The sequence below is a fragment of the Numenius arquata genome, chromosome 2 (assembly GCF_964106895.1).
Source record: "Numenius arquata chromosome 2, bNumArq3.hap1.1, whole genome shotgun sequence".
Taxonomy (NCBI): Eukaryota; Metazoa; Chordata; class Aves; order Charadriiformes; family Scolopacidae; genus Numenius; species Numenius arquata.
In genome coordinates, this window is record NC_133577.1 from 41,329,116 (window position 1) to 41,340,185 (window position 11,070).

An 11,070-nucleotide genomic window follows, 5' to 3' on the forward strand; every position below is an offset into this window, starting at 1 on the left:
AAGGTTCTCCTCGTCCTAACCTGAGGTTAGCCCTCAGAGCACTAGCAGAAGGTCAGGAAGGGGATCATCATCTTGGAGCATGATGCAGTCGCAGCAGAGGCTTTAAGACCTCTGGGAAATGGCTCTTTTTTAACAAAAATACTGCTCCAAGCTGCTGCCGCAGCCTGAAGCCACAAGTAGCGTAACCTGTACTGGTGTTTGTGCCATCGCTTCTAGAGCAGCACTGTGTCTTTCTGCTTCTCCTTAAATCTGCTCTGTGAAGGCTCCTGCAGGACTAACTCAGCCTTCATCTAGAAATCTTTCTCTCATGTCTTGTAGTAACTTGCAGGTAGGTGGAAACTCTGAGTTTCTGAACTGCAACGTGGCTGGAGAAAATCCCCATTCTTTGGTGTGATGCCTGGAGTTTTACTGCCATCCTCCATTTTATCGCTGGAAAAATACCTAGTTTAACTTTCAGTGTGAAGCTTTGCTGATCAATACGTTACAAGCATAGTAAAGTTCAAGAAATTGCCTCCATTACTATCTTGAGATGAGAAATTGATTTAGCTGCATTCTCTCTCCGCTAATTCGTCTTTGCTTTACGTTCCCATAAAAGGTATTATGTGCTCCTTATTTTCCAGCAGTGTCATCAATCCTAATGAAGAGAGAAGAATGAAAATTTATATTGTGTGCATGGGATAGCCGATCTCTGACTTAGCTCTTAATTTGTAAATGTTGCTGTAGGCCTCACTTCTCAGCTTCTCCTTACTGTGCTTTGGTTATATGCAAAATCTGGGAGCTGGGATGGGAGCAAAACTGAAGAATATGGCAAGGGAATATTAAGTTAGATTGCTTTTTAATCTAAACATCAAAAAAAGGAGATGCTGATTAAAATTTATGAAATGAATTAAAACCTTGTTTGTGAATTTTACGTACTTTTGCAGTGTCTGGTCCTGTGTTATCTACACTGGGACTGTTTTCAGTATTTATCAGCCATCAGTTCACTACCTCTGGCTGTAAAATGCCCAGAGATTTATTCTTTAACTGTGGTATTACGTATGAGAGCTTTGCACGTATATGCTAATTTACATACAACTGCATATGGGTGGTATTGTAGCTCTGATGATGAAGATGGTATAGTGGGAAAAGCAGCCAAAACGAGTGAGAAAAACAGGAAAGGGTTTTCCTGGGCGTTCCTGTTACTGCTTTTCCCGGTGTCCATCGACCTGGCCTCTCTAGGAAGTTGCCAGGGATAGTTTGTCTGTAGAATACTTCGGCATTTTTAGGTTTAATACTAGTGTTTGTTGTTCCAGAGCGGGCAGATAAATGAAAAAGAAAGCAAAACTACATACCGTCACTTTGGTCACTGCTCATGACATAGCAGTTGGTTTTTTTTAAATGAAATTTAAACATCTTGGCAAGTTCTAAACAACTGTGTTAAACTGGTGTGAAAAAAAAAAAAGTGTTCTCTTTTGGCTCCACTGACACTAACCTCAGATTTTCCCTGTGTCTCTGAATATTTCCTGTTACAAACACAAAGCAATGGTATGTCAGTTGTCTAGAAGATTCAGTATGCCTGTTAGAGACCTAAAGGTGTTAAATACCAGTATAAAAAAGAAGCTAGGTAAAGCGTTAAGTATGTATGGGCTTATTAAAACCTGCCTCGTTTCAATGAAGAGGCAAATCCATGGGAGTTGCTGAGAAAAGCCGTCAGCAGATAGGATACAAGCAGGTAAGGAATAGTTTGCTTTCAGGGATGTTAGTAGCATTTCAGCTCACATTAGTAGCAAGTTTGTGGACGTGCACAGGTTTTAGTTCCTGGGATTCAACGCTATAATGTTTTAAGCAAAAACTGACTTGGATCCAAGAAAATCCCTGTGTCGCTGTGTGATGCTACAAGCATTTACCATTAGCTGAGATGTTCTGTTTAAGAAAGAAGTTTTGGGTGGGTTAGGCTTTCTGAGGAGCTCCACTGTCTCCTGTGACGCGTGCTTTGATGGAGCAGGTTGGTGTCTGGGTTGTGCTGTGGACCTGCCTGTTCCCCGTGGGCTTGGGGGAAGGTGAAGGAAGAAACAGAGGCTGGCGTTGGACAGGGTGAGGGAGCTGCTTGGGTTCGTCTCCCCCACCATGCTGGTGGGCTGAAGGAGCTCACTTGTTCGGTGCAAGAAGCTGCTGAACGTGGAGTACGTCTTTGCGCTGTATGTGTCCCAGTGCTTGGGACCTATTATCAGAGATTTTAAAAGGATAATTTAAACAAGTGAATGTAGCGTGAAGGTGAGAGGAGGAAAATGCTGAGGTCACTGAGGTTATCTGTACCCTTCTCCCACAAGCGGTTTTACTATACAGTTTCTTCTTATGGCTGGAATGACTTTACAAAACCTGGCAGGGCTTGATGCGAATGGAGGGTTTCCCATTGACATCAGTGAGCTGTGAATTCACGGAATCACGGAATTCTCAGGGTTGGAAGGGACCTCTAGAGATCATCTAGTCCAACTCCCCTGCTAAAGCAGGATTGCCTAGAGCACGTTACTCAGGACTGCACCGAGGCGGGTCTTGAAAATCTCCAGAGAAGGGGACTCCACGACCTCCCCGGGCAGCCTTAAGCTTCCAGGCCTGTTTCGTTCAGGGCCTTCCCTAAAAGCTGTCTTGGCAGCAGCACCTACAAAAACAAATGTGTTGTTTTCATTTAAATAATTTAAGATGCCTTGTCTAGATATCTCTTCTGTACCGGGTGACAACCTGATTGTATCTCCCGTACCTTTGACTTTCATTAATCCCTCCCTTCCTGATTGCTATGCCTTCTCTTGTTTGTGTGATGCTCGTCATGTAGGTTGCTGGCAAATCTCCTCTCCGCAAGAGCATCCAGCCTGTCTTTGGGCTCTGTCAAAGCAGCGCGAGGTGCTGTGAAATCTTTACGGTCTGTGCCGTAGACGCACAATGTTGTTTTATTTATTGCATCAGCATAACCCATTCCTCATTTTGCAGTAGGCGCCAAGCTGAGTAAGAAGAAAAGATGAATCTACTCGTATTTCAGTCTGTAATTTGAAGGACTGTGGATGTATCAATCCCAGAGACTTGACAATGAAGCAATCTCTCACTATTGATATGGGAAAGAGGTTCTTTGTTGTTCTTCAAGGGAGTTGCAGCGCTGATAGATGTCCTCTGCAACAGTGACTTGACAAACAGAGTAGCATGGAGATACAGATAGAGTGGTCAGCAGCTGGTTGTGTTACAACAGGAATCTCATTCTTGCAGGTCTGCTCATGGTTTGGGGCAAGCTGGTCGTATTTTATAAGGTAATCATGTGGGGGGAAAAATTAATTTCCCTTCTTTTGCTTTTTGTTTAGATACATCACTTTGAGATCACAGAATGAAAGCAGCATGAAATGTTATGGCGAAGACAGCACAGCAAGATACAGGAGTCTCAGAAATACTCAAAAATCAGGTAATGTTGCAGCATCGTATGTCCTCTTCCTGTGAGGCTGGCTTGTTTAAGCTGGCTCAATGTTTTTTGGCTGTTTTCCAGACTTTGGGCTTCTGGGTCTCTGTGGCTTTATCGGTGGACTTCTCAAATATGACCAGTTGTGTGTTGGTTTTGTGTCCTGTAAAACATTATGTGGGGAGGGGAGATTTAGATTAGATGATATCAGGAAGAAATTCTTTACTGTGAGGGTAGTGGGACACTGGAACAGGTTGCCCAGAGAAGTTGCAGATGCCCCATCCCTGGAGGTGTTCAAGACCAGGCTGGATGGGGCTTCGAGCAACCTGGTCTAGTGGGAGGTGTCCCTGCCCATGGCAGGGGTTTGGAACTCGATGATCTCTAGGGTTCCTTCCAACTCTAACCATTCTGCCATACTGCAGTATGTATGACACAGGAGATCCACACACATTTAAATTTTTCTTAAAGGTCTGCCTTTTCTGTATTGTCTCATACAAGCAAAATGGACATTAATTTAAAAAAAAGAAGCAGCCATGGTGGTCAGCTCTGCATAGCCATTGGGTTTGACTTGTCCCCATTGCTAGGTACCAACATGATGTACTTTAGAGGGATTGACTTTTCAGAGGGTCCTGCAGCTGCGTTTCTGAAAACTCAAGTCTCCTTTGGGGGAGACCCTGGGCTCAAAATAGATGTTCCCTCCCTACTGAAAGCTTAGCCATATGCTATTTTCCACATACTACTATTACTGCCTGTTTTTTTAATTGTTTATCTGTCTCAGGATGTTTCCTTCTTGCCTGTTTGTGCAAATCCCAGCATATGTTCTCTGACTGTCTCACAGCATTTACAGTTACAGAAAAAGGCAATCACATTACAAGCTTCAGAGTGTAAACACTGTAGAGGTCAGGAAGAAACTGCTTAAGTGCATTATAAGGGTGCTCAGGATGCTCACCGTATGTTAAAATCATGGGCTTATCACAGCTGTAGTCACAACAATAGCCAATGGATTGATGTTTGAATGGAAAGGCATAAAAATTTCCCCCTCTTCCCAAAATCAACAGCAGCAACCAGACGTTGTAAAGCAGCCACAAACAGTAAGTGGGAAGGTCTAACCTCTCTGTCCTAAGATCTTCATGGGTCTTGTCATATCTGCAGATCTAGGACCTTGCTGGGGAAAAACAAATCACTCAGTTCAGTAATAGAAGTAAACTGAAATATGAAATTGAGGGCAATTGTGATAATAGGACATAATTATTTTCCAGGAAGCATTTGAGAGTATTGCCCTTGATGTAGGGCGCAGTAGAAGGTTCTACAATTTATTTTGTCTAAGCAGTCAATAAACCCAGATTGGCTGAAGAGACTTCAAATAAAGTTTCATAGATAGCTTTAGCCTTGATAAAATATGCAGTAATGTATTGGTGAATATTAAAAAAAAAATGATTGTGTTTGTCATAGGTGACCAGCCTCTTTAATTAATGCTGTCTTCTGTAAGATTTTTAATTGTTTAGTCATGGAATATGCAATTCAAGTACCCTTCTGGTCTTAGTCAAGGTTTGTATTTTATTTTCTTTTTAATCAGTATTGCGAGAGGATCACATTGTTTTGTATTTGCCGTTTTTAAGAAGTAATGTGATACCTGCTTCAATTGCCATTCTCCAAGCCCTTCAAATTACCTCGAAACTGTAATGCCACTTCACTGACAGCAAAGATAATCAGATTTGTTGAAGCAACCTTATTCGTTTCTTCAGGACTCATGGAACTGTATCTCCCTTAAACTAAATTGAGTTAATGGCTTTATTTAGAAATCAGCCTCCTCTTCTTGAATAACCAGAATTCTGTTAGTTTGGGGAAAAAAAGTTTTCATTAAATTACCAGTGCCTCAGAATGCGTTTTCTACTTATAACTTAGATCAAAAGGAGAGGAAAATGTTTCTGCTTGTTTGTCTTCCTTTCTCCTCCCCCTTTTCTAGAGACTTTCCTGAGATGATCAACTGTTGTTTTTGCTGTTGTTTTTGGGTTGCCTATTTTTTTTTTTTTTTTTTAAACTTCATTGAAGTAGAGAAATTGCTCAGTTCCCCTCCCAATGCCGTTGTTGCTCTACCCTCCCCCAGGTCCAATGTGTTCCTTATTGAACTGAATTAGGACATTCTAGTCTCTCTTAAGAGTGGAAATGGGAACAGCTTAAATGAGCAGCCACATGAGACTCAGCAGCCTTTCTAACTGCATTGTAGAAGGGGCTCGGCTGCAAAGAGAATGATAATTTTTTTAAGAGTTTGTGCAACTGTTGAAGAATGACCAGCATTAATATTAAAAAGCAGCTAATCTGTTTTTCCCCTTCCATTTTAAGAGTGTATAGCTTTCCTACTATGCTTGCTATAAAATCGGTGTACTAAATACTTTGCTTCCTTTCCATCCTCTTTTTGTTTTTGCAATTATTTTATTTGCTTATGTTCTCATATAGTGACGTGGGTTTTTTGTTGTTGGGTTTGCCTAACAACTCCAGCCTTTGGATTTCTATGCAGATATAGGCATGGATTTGAGTCCTCTGCCAATCAGAGAAAGTCAGAATTGAAGTGCAGTAGAAACATACGAGCAGTTCTATCCAGAATTGGGATGAAAAGTTTTTCAGCTCTGTAAGCATTTGTCCTTGAGATATAAAATATCCTATATAAAATTATTGTTGGTCCTTGAAATCCATAGTGCTATTTTGGAGTTTGTTCTAACCAAAATAGCCATGATCCTGATACCTTTTCACCCTTGTTGTCAGTCTCTGCCTTTCTTTATTGCTGTATCAGGTGTCTTCAGGGTTTCTATAGATAATTTAAAGAAAGGGAAAAAAAAAAAAAAAAAGGTAGATAGGTAGATCTTTGAGTTGTCAGCTTCTCACCTCTCTTTCCCCTTCTCTCTCTGCTAGTTCTCTACACCGAGCAAGGTGGCTGGGTGATTATTCATTCTGTTTCAATACTGTGTTGCTTTTTTGATGTGCTTATTTCTTGTGGGGAAAAAAAAAAAAATGGAGCTGGGGCTTGAACTGTGGCTGCACGAAGAGTTACAGAAGCAAACCTGGTACCTAAACAGCCTGCAAGACCACGGGGGTCTCTGAAATATGCCACTCTTCCTCTCCCAGTGCTGTGGTCCTCAGCCATCCAGCATCACGGCCGCTGCTACGTCTGAAGATGCAGGGGGTAGTGCCAGCTTCACACCTGAGAGCTGGGTTTGAGTAATGCAGGTGTGTCTGTTCTTAGGTACTGCTCTCTTGGTTTTTAAAGCTACTCTTAGTGGTTGTTATACATTGGTAGCGGCCCTGCTGAAAATCATGCCCGTCTGTGCTACTACTTAGTTACAAGGCTGTGTGGCAGGGACTGCTGGTAGAGTCAGTGTTAGCAGAACAGCGGCTACTGGGGAAGAAAATCCTGTATATTCCTGTGTCTGTCCTAAAGGAAATCAGAGAGCAAGATGATGGAAATGATAGTTGTCTTGATTTAGGAATAGCTTAGCAGATCTCACAGCTCTAAATAACCAAACAGGCCAATAAAAACATTCTCATAAAAAAAGCTAAAAATTGAATAAGATGAATTCTGTTTTGTGTCTATTGAAACTAAATGTGGGGGGGGAACGGAAAGGAAGGGAGGGAACAGACACCTTGGTTTTGGATTTCATCTTATCTGTATTTAAAAAAGAAGCTTATATTCTAATAGCAAAAAGGACAGGCACTTGAGAAAGCCCTGTCTCAGCCTGTGTGACAGAAGGGCAGTAAGGCACGGTTGAAATGCGTCTCTGGTGTTGGGAGAACACACAGCAATGACACGTTTCTGTAAGCAGGCATGCTTTGAGTTAGGTGTTATAAAAAACAGTTGAGGCTGCTAAGAGTGGTGGTTAAACTTGCTTTAGCTGACGTTACCGTCCTGGAGGGAGGGACCCGAGGAGAGATTGTGCCCCAGCAAATGAACATCTGCTGGTACTGTTGCTTTTGAGTAGCTGCAGGTGCTCTGTCCTGCAAGAGCCGGTTGAACAGGGAGGTCTTTTTCGCATCTGCCATCTCATCCAGTCTTCTTTTTTTCAAACTAAGTAGTAATTAATCAATAAAAGCATGCAGATTTTTGCCTAAAGTGACAGCTGGAAAACTTGAAATAAGTTGGACAAACCATAGGATCCAATTCCCATTTGATACACAGCCATGCAACATACTGAGGCAGCTTAGATCAGTGCTATAATAACTTTACCGCCTATTAATGAGTCTGCTTCCTCCAGCGTCTGCTCTCCTGCAGTCTCTTGTCATCCCTCTCCATTAACTCACTTCAGAAACTGGAACTGGCTGGCATTCAGTCCTGGTTCTGCAGCCCACGCCCAGCCCAACTTTCATGCACCAACTTATTTGGAGTGGATGTCTTGCTCTGAAATTCGTGTGGATTCAGGCAGTTCGATAGTGTGACTGGGGCTTGAGCTGTTGTTCACTGGAGTCGAAAAATTCCGCAGGTTTCAGCTTCTGTGGTGTGTGATGGAGCTGGGAGTAGGGTTGTTTTTTTTTTTTAATATGTCGTAACTACCATGTTCTTGATATTTCACTGCCTGTCGTCTCTTCTTTGGACTCTCCAGTCATACAGATAATGAAGGAGGAAAATCAGATCACGTCTATTGAAGACTGATAACGTTGGAATATTCTTCCATTTCATGTTTACCAGACTTAAGTTATGGCATGCTTCCAGGAGGGACTAGTACTTGTATTTCCGTACATTTGCTTGTGTTTGAAGAGAGAGACAGTTGGAGTGTGTGAAGGCATTTCAGCCAGCTCGGCATGTCCCTGGCTCTCGGTGGAGCCGGGAGCTGCGCGAGTTGCAGGGGACCACGCTGAAATGATGGAAACGAACGAGCTGGAGCAAAACCGTGTCTCTGTTGAAATCAATTGAGCTCCCATTAGTTTGAGTCCAGATTCCATCCATAAACTTAAATAGGGAATTTCTCTTTCTAGGCAGTCTACAGAAATGTTTCTGTCCTTTTGCATTTGTTTTCATGTTTCTTTGTAACGATTGCGTAATTGGGATATATCTGTAATGTCAAAAATGTAATAGGTTAAGTAGCATAAATGACTGTTGGGAAGAGAAGAAATGCAGAGCTGCAGATCCATTGTTGCTTTAAAACTCCTGCTGCTTTTAGTTGTTTGGTTTAACCGTTTTGTAGTTAGAGTTGTTGCGATAAATTGCAGTGATGGGTGTTTAGGCACGAGTGCTAAACAAAAAGGAGAGAAAGCACCCTCCTCTTCCTTTCACTGAAATAAATACAAATCATTCAGTACACTGCCAGTGGCTTCTTAAGTTAGCCAGAGACTAACTTCGGTGACCCCTAAAGCCTTAACGATACTGTGTACAGCACTGAAATGCTCTGTTAGATTTTAATCCGACAAGAAATGTACACTGTTAGCATTTTGTTAAAGCTGATTGCAAATGCTGAGCATATACAGCATCAAGCCCTTGAATATAAGCCTGTTTAAGTACTAAAAAAAAATATCTGGTATCTAAGGGACTGGTTTATTACTTACTATGCTTTTATCAATATGCCTATCTGCTTTTTTCCTATGTTACCTGAAGGTAGAGTAACAATGTTTTCTTAAACGTTTATACTTTTCTCCTTCCAGCTCAGTTATGCTTTTGAAAGGAATGTTTTTCTTGTTTCTCTTTTTTTTTTTTTTTTTTTTTTTTTTTGGCAGGGGAATGGGTGTTTGAAAACAATGCAAATTTTTTCAACTGTGATTCTCATAGCTAATTGAACTTTCCAGTCCTTTTGTGACCTGATTGGTATTTTAATATAATATTCCATTATAATATTTCAAATTTTTACAAATATTCCTGTGTAACCATGATGATAAGTCTGTAATCTGCCTAACAGACAGCAGAATGTCCCATCTCCCAGGCTGGAGGTGAGTTGAGGATGCTGGAGCTGCTGGAGAGGAGATGAATGCTTTTCATCATTATTATTATTATTATTATTATCATCATTATTATTATCATTATTATTGTTTTATTCTGAGAGAGGGGAAGAGAGAGGTTTGTGCTAATGCCTTGGGTATAAAACCTTCTTCACTGTTTTCCAGTACCCTGAGAACTGCAACAAGTAATCCCCAGGTGAAAGGGTGCAGTAAGTGGAGTTTGGTGCATGCCGAAGGGTTGATGCTTTTTGTCGACCATAAAACTAGCTGTGGCTGCTGGTGTAGGTGGTAGCATCTGCCACTGTGGTACTCCTGCCTGTGGGAAGAGTAGGGGGTCAGGGACCTGACTGGCTGCTTGATTCATTTTTATACTGAAACCATGTTGTTTGCTGCCTTAGGAACAAATGTTCTTACTGTCCTTACTCCTGAAATTCTCGCAGTCTTTTAATTGACGTTTATTCTCGCTCACTGGTTTGTGTCACTATTATTTCTTGTCCTTTGACTTAATGCTTGTCACTTCAACCTTTAAAAAGAAGGGCCAAAACCAAGGAACTTGGTGTAAATTACAAGTGTTAAGAGGTGAAACGGGACATACCTCTTATACAAAAGGTGTATCGACAGATCCAATAGTTTCCTGTTTTCATGGGAAGATGTGTTCAGAGCATCTCGGCTGAGCTTTCTTAACTTGGCAGGTATAAGAGGAGATGCATATTCCTCTGTAGGATCCCTCTCTTCCTCTAGAAGTTGATGCCCTTTCAGTGTGAAATATCACGCAGTGTTTATTTTTATGCCCTTTGAATGTTTTGTGGAGACATTGTTTAGTTTCCTTTCATAATTTTTAATAGGAAGTCTTTGAAGTTTGGTTGTGGCTGAAAAATCTTGTTGGCAGCCTACCATTTATTGTTGACTCCTATCTTTTTTTTCAATTGTGAATCTATAAAAATCTGGAAGGGAGTGTGTTTGGAGAAACTATGAAGCAATGTATATTTCTGGAAAGGGGAAATAAGCTTGCAATTATTCTCAGCCATTATTTGTCACGTGAAAATGTTACATGCTAATGGCTGCAGATGGTTTACACAAAAACTGTGTACCCATTGAAAGCCCTCTTCATTGGAAGCTATAGTTTTCTGTCATACATTATGCTAGAACGGAAAAGGTTTTTTTTCTGCCTGCAGCTATGTTAGCCTTATTTGCCATTGCTAGCTCACAACTTGTCAATATGCATCTGGCAATGGTTAAAATTTTCTCAATCAGTGACTTCATATTAATCCGTCTAGATCGAGGATTCTCTTAAGTTTGTAAAGGTAAGGACATCAGTACGCAGGAGGCTTTGGTGGAAAGCATTATGTTTAGAAAAGCAGATGTGAAGGAGGCAGAGAGTTACAGTTGTGGTCTAATAACTTTTGTGCTCTTGTTAAAGTTCAGAATCAACTTTTATGTTAAAATGTATTTATGGGTGCACAGGCATATTGTATCTCTGTGCATGTGTGTGATTGTAGACACAGTGATTGCTTCATACTGTGGAACAGTAAAACAACCCTATAATGTGCCTATGTATTTTGTTTTATTCATCAAAAACAGTACAGACATCTGTAAAGTGTTACTTTGAATTACAGTTTGTACAGTAAAAATGATAAAAGGTTGCATTTGGTATAAATTAGTCTGTTAATGCAAAATGAAGGAGGAAGAGTGACAGGGTCGAGCAGAAGTTGGAGTTCAGCGCTCCTGATGTG